General features: G+C 37.3%; 1 long non-coding RNA gene across 1 annotated transcript; it reads right to left on the bottom strand.

The window, feature by feature from the left end:
* Positions 1 to 559: 559 nt before the first annotated feature.
* LOC107579120 (uncharacterized) lies at positions 560 to 4,675 on the bottom strand. The gene is made up of 3 exons (XR_001608434.1): positions 4,578 to 4,675; positions 2,364 to 2,561; positions 560 to 820 (listed from the first exon to the last, which is right to left on the bottom strand). It is a non-coding gene; the product is annotated as an uncharacterized lncRNA (long non-coding RNA).
* Between the last annotated feature and the right edge of the window lie 732 nt (positions 4,676 to 5,407).

Here is a 5,407-nt window from a genome sequence, read left to right as displayed (position 1 = left end):
TTAATTTGTGTTCTGAAGATGAATGGAGGTCTTACGGGTTTAGAATGACATGAGGATGACAGAATTTTCATTTTTGGGTGAACTATCCCTTTAATAGCTGAGCTGAATATAACCATAATTTGACACTGGTGACCTTGAAGTCAACATGAAATGGCAACCACAACCCATTTTACTTCTGTAATGTGATCATTTCCGTAATGTGTTTAGTTTCATAATGTGACATTTTCAAGCCCAACTGAATATTCAATTAGATAAAAATGTAAACAGAACTTAAATTTTATATATTAGAAATTTATTAGATCACAAAAAATTAAAAGTCAAATTTAAGAGCATCATATTATATATGTATATTAGGGATGCACCGATGTATTATCGATGCACTTTTTGATTATATTTTAAAGCCATCAACATATCGGAAATAGCATGAAAAGGGCAGATACCGATGGTTTATTAATTAACNATGGAGACAACGAGTTGCATGCCCGTTGCATAATCCAACATTTTTTCCAAAATAATTAAATACTTACCAAAAAAAAAAAATCTGTATAAAATATAGTTTGTCAGACAGCATAGTACGGCCTATGCAAACGTGACGCTGATGCATCCAACGAGTGAAATGCCCATGCTCAGCTGTAAATTCATCATAGGTAAGTCACATGGCAATGCCCCGGCGTTAGAGTTTATCCGAGGATATGTCACGAACCGCCAAGCATTAGGCCTACATTTAAGTGTAAATGAATGGCCTAACATGCAGCTTTTTGTTTGAAACCGGTGTAGAACACGGATTCACACAAGGTCACATCAAGCACCTGCAGCGTTTCTGTGAACGGAGAAAACAGAATAAAACTATATAGGCTACATAAAAAGGAATATAGGCCTATACACAAAATATATTTAACTTAAATCATTAACAGATTAACAAAACAAAAGAAAAAAAAATTGTGCTGAGCTTCGGATAATTGTAATGCGTTTAGAAGTTCTCTGGGAAAAAAAACGAGATGGCGGAAAGCCGTTTTCTTTATTTTGCAAAAGCTTTACAGTTTTGAATGATGTTTTTCTTCTATCTGTACGACCAACCAGCGTTGGTATGACCATAAATGACCCGTAACAGTAGTGAAAACAATGCAGTGATCGCGTCGGTTCCTCACACGCACATACAACAAATTTTGCTAATTTGACATCGCCGCCTGTTCATAAAAATTTAAGGTCATTGCAAACTGAGTCCGAAATTTTCGTATGCATTTTTTCATATATGTTATCCTAAAAATGCGTCACGCACAGTGACGCAGTCAGGAATGCTGAATCCCTGACAATTTTCAAATGACAGCTGAAAACTCAGCTCTTTCAACGCTACTTGACTTCATCTTAAATAAAAAAATAAAAAACTTTGCCTTTCTCTTTATTTATTCCTTCCCTTTCTAGCTTGTACTTATTTGAACAATGCCTGAAACTTGGTATGACAAGCACTTCCTGTGTCTGTTTGCCTCTTTAAGAAGAATCGCTTTATGTATTCTCCAATTGTAAGTCGCTTTGGATAAAAGCGTCTGCAAAATGACTAAATGTAAACCTTGCACACTGAGTTCGATGCGTATTAATTAATCCGTTGCGAAAAAATCGCAAATCAGTACTAAATGGAGTCTTCAAGCAGTGAGCATGATTTTGTTATCTTCTTGCTTCTTAAAAAGAGAAAAAGAAAAGTAATATTGGGTCCATCCAATCCTGAGATATAGAGAGGAAGGTGAGTTCCCCCTAGGAGCAGCGGGATTATCACGGGTGATTCAAAGTTTACTTCAGGATGTCAGTGGCTCAGTTTGATATTTTGCTAGCGATACTAGAACCACATATTAAAAAGAAGACCACCAATTTCTGTGAACTCAGTGTGCAAGGATCTTTATGGTGCTTTGTGCTGCGAGACGAAGGGGAATGAACTTGACAACTGCCATTCTGGATTTTAGCGTTCGCTTGTACGGTGGCTCTGAATTGTCAAAACACCTCTCAAAATGCTTGCTACGGAATGCGAAAAACGAACCCGATCCGAATTTTTTTATGACGGACGAAAGTTTCGGAGGCAGTGGCATATATATGTGTGTGTGTGTGTGTGTGTGTATTAAGGAATAAATATGGTCAGCTTTAATTGGACGTTGGTTTTTGTTTTCAGTATAATGTGAATAATTATGCTACTACTTTCAATAGCATGTTAAAGTATATGCACAAGTCAAAACTAAGGGATTTTAAGGTTGCAAGGACTTCATGGACATCATTTCCTGATACATATTTCACTTATCCAAAAGGAAAATGTCACATAAAATTAAAAAATATTATAATAAATTAGAATATTGTGCAATAGCATCTATCTTTTTCACCTTGTTTCCCAGATTGATGGCAGTTTCACGGGCGAGCAGAAGCGTGATCATGTCAACATTGCCCTCCTGGGCTGCCAGGTGGAGAGGACTGATGCCCTGGCGTGTCGTGGCATTGGTATCAGCTCCATATTCGAGCAGTGTGGTTGCTATCTCCATCTGGTTCTTCTTGGCAGCTATGTGCAGTGGAGTATAGCCATTCTGGGAGGGAAAGCAAATGAAGGAGATCATAATAAATGAATATCTATGGCTATCCAAATATCAGTGATAACATGTGGAAGCTTGTCCTGGATCACTATGCACTGTATAAATAGTATAGAGGATTGGAAGATATACATTCAATATTGACAAAGGACTGAAACATATCAAAATGTATACATACAATTTATGTAGGACATATGTCCAGTCCTACACAGCACTAGCTTGCATGCTGCCAAACCACTATAACCACACTAAAGCCTTTACGACATTTCCAAAAGAGAAACATGTTGAGCAGCGCTTTGCTTCTAACCTCACACAGACTGAGAGTAGAGCGATGGCTGAAAGGTGGAGAAAAGCAGTCGGAGTGAAGAAAACTATCTTGTTAACAGCTATAGCGAATGCTAAGGTGTCAGCCAGTGAGGTCCATGGACGGTGGTCCCATCCAAACCACAAATTAGTTTTTGTTCTGCACATGCCAGATCTAACTGTTCTTTGTGGAGGAACAAAGGCAGTATCTGGGTCACTGTACTTTGTTTAGGGTTTACATTGATCTCTTTCAGGGTGGACAAAACAACACAAACAGTTTAAAAGCATGAACACGTGGACTCTCTATTCAAGTTCATACAAAAAACTGGGGGAAAACATGACAGATACAATTAAACACAGGCTTGTGAATTAAGACTATGAGAGAACTGTAAACTTCCAGACCTCTATGCTCTGTTCCAAAACATAGTGAGTGCCCTCGGTAGATGACAATCATAAAAAATGATTATGCTGCCTCTAAAGAAACTTCTTTTGGCCAAATTCTGAGAAAAATGTATCACATACACAGTATAATTCACAGGATAGTCCATTTCAGAATGCACTGCACAAGCTCACTAAGTGACCAAGACTGACTAAGTGAGAGAGACATACTGGATAATTAGTTCAATATTGACAAATACTAATAAAAAGAATTTACACAGCATTTCTTGGGTCTCTTACCACTGTAACGTCATTAGCTTAGCCACATGCAAACATCAGTCCCTACTTTCTCTTGTACAGTGTCATATTTTTCAAAACACAAGTTATTGCCTATGTTGATGTTCAAATTTGGTTAGGATGCTTACTTAGAAGGCCTAGTTGCCTATGTAGGCAGTAAATAATGAGGCAGCTCTCTAGGCTTTATAACAGAGTCTACGTTACTTTTTTTATTACAGATGAATCCAGACCATGTTTTTCCATTGATGGTGTTTTCAATGCAAACAGCTGGAACTTGATAAAAAGCATTTATTCGTGTTTTTTTTTAGTTCGCAATTATTTCCTGCACAGATTACAGAACTGACTGGCAGATCAGAGAGAAATCATGACAAACCCCAGAAGCACGGGTGGGCGGAAACCGGACTGATAATTATTAAAGGCGTAATTCACCCAAAAAAGTTCTGTAATCGTTTATTCATTCCTCATGTCATTCCAAACCTGAATGCCTTTCTTTTTTCTGTGGTGCGCAAAAGGAGTTATTTTGAAAAATGCTCACGCTGCTCTTTTACATACAATGAAAACATTTAACGGCCAATGACTTTCAATCTCCAAAAAGAACAAAATGTTGTGTTCTGCTGTAGAAATAAAGTCAAGCAGGTTTAAACTGATTTGAAGGTAAGTATATAATGACAGAACTTAAGATTTTTGGGTGATCTATCCCTTTAAAAGTATATGTCACCCAAAAATAAAAATTTACTGAAAATTTACCATCCAAGATGTAAATGAGTTTGTTGCACACCACCAAGTACACAAGTTTTCAAGAACTTTCTTTTTCAAAGCAATAAAATGTGCATAAGCTTGCCATCCTCGGTGGTTACAGTGGGTGGACTAGAAGTGAAATGACGATAATGATCAAGAATGTGGGGTGGAGGTTTGTGTGAGCATGTGTGCAGCCGCTTGGCTTGCAGCCATGTTTCTTCATCATTTGTGTGTGTGTGTGGATGAAATGTGTGTGTACTAGTTGAGAAACTGCGGTTTGTAAGGGTTTCCTGATACCTTCGCTGCAGCGTGCGGAGACGATCCTTGGTCCAACAGAAGGAGGGCCACTTTCTGGTTATCGTAGTGTGCAGCAACATGCAGTGGTGTTAGTCCACTCTAAAAACACATACATACACACATAGATATACAGCTATTATTGGCCAAGAGCTCAAAGGTGGGGTGTGTGAAACAGGTGCCATCATAAATCAATCAGCTTTTACATTTGGACATTGCGGGAGAGTAAATTTAGCCAGAACACATTAGTGAATGAAACCTCTGGAAGTGGAAAATGATAGCATGTACCCTGATAGCATACAAATGGCTCTTTTCACCTGGAAGATGCCATTTTTAAAGCATTCACTAGCTGTCTGCAGTTAGAAAGACATTCAGCGGAATGTCTTAAAAGATGTTTATTAGTTAAAAGACACTGAATACATAACTTAAGAAATAAAATGTATAGATTTGCAGATGATTGCAGCAACATAATTTTATATAAAAAAATTTGTAGTCAGTGACTACATTTGTAATGATAATAGGAATGTGTATTTATAAGCAGTTCTACAAAATATTAACATTAAGCGCATGAGTTTGTTTATATGTATTAAAGACCCTATGAAATTAATGTTTTAAATGCATATAACTGCTTTTAATTTCTTGAGGTTTTAATGGTTCAGTCACACTTAATTTTGTGTTTCATTCACTTCCATTCATACACATGCAAATGCATGAGAGTTGTAATGAGAGTTTACTTTATGTGTGAACTATATGATAACCAACATTCATTATACTTCTGTCTGTATGTCAGACTGAAGATTAGCCAGCACAAGCATGTTGTTTCTTCTTTGTGT

The sequence above is a fragment of the Sinocyclocheilus grahami genome, unplaced genomic scaffold, assembly GCF_001515645.1.
Source record: "Sinocyclocheilus grahami isolate Dianchi unplaced genomic scaffold, SAMN03320097.WGS_v1.1 scaffold14366.1, whole genome shotgun sequence".
Lineage (NCBI taxonomy): Eukaryota > Metazoa > Chordata > Actinopteri > Cypriniformes > Cyprinidae > Sinocyclocheilus > Sinocyclocheilus grahami.
Note: the sequence above shows the minus strand (reverse complement) of the source record. Positions and strands in the feature narration are given on the sequence as shown.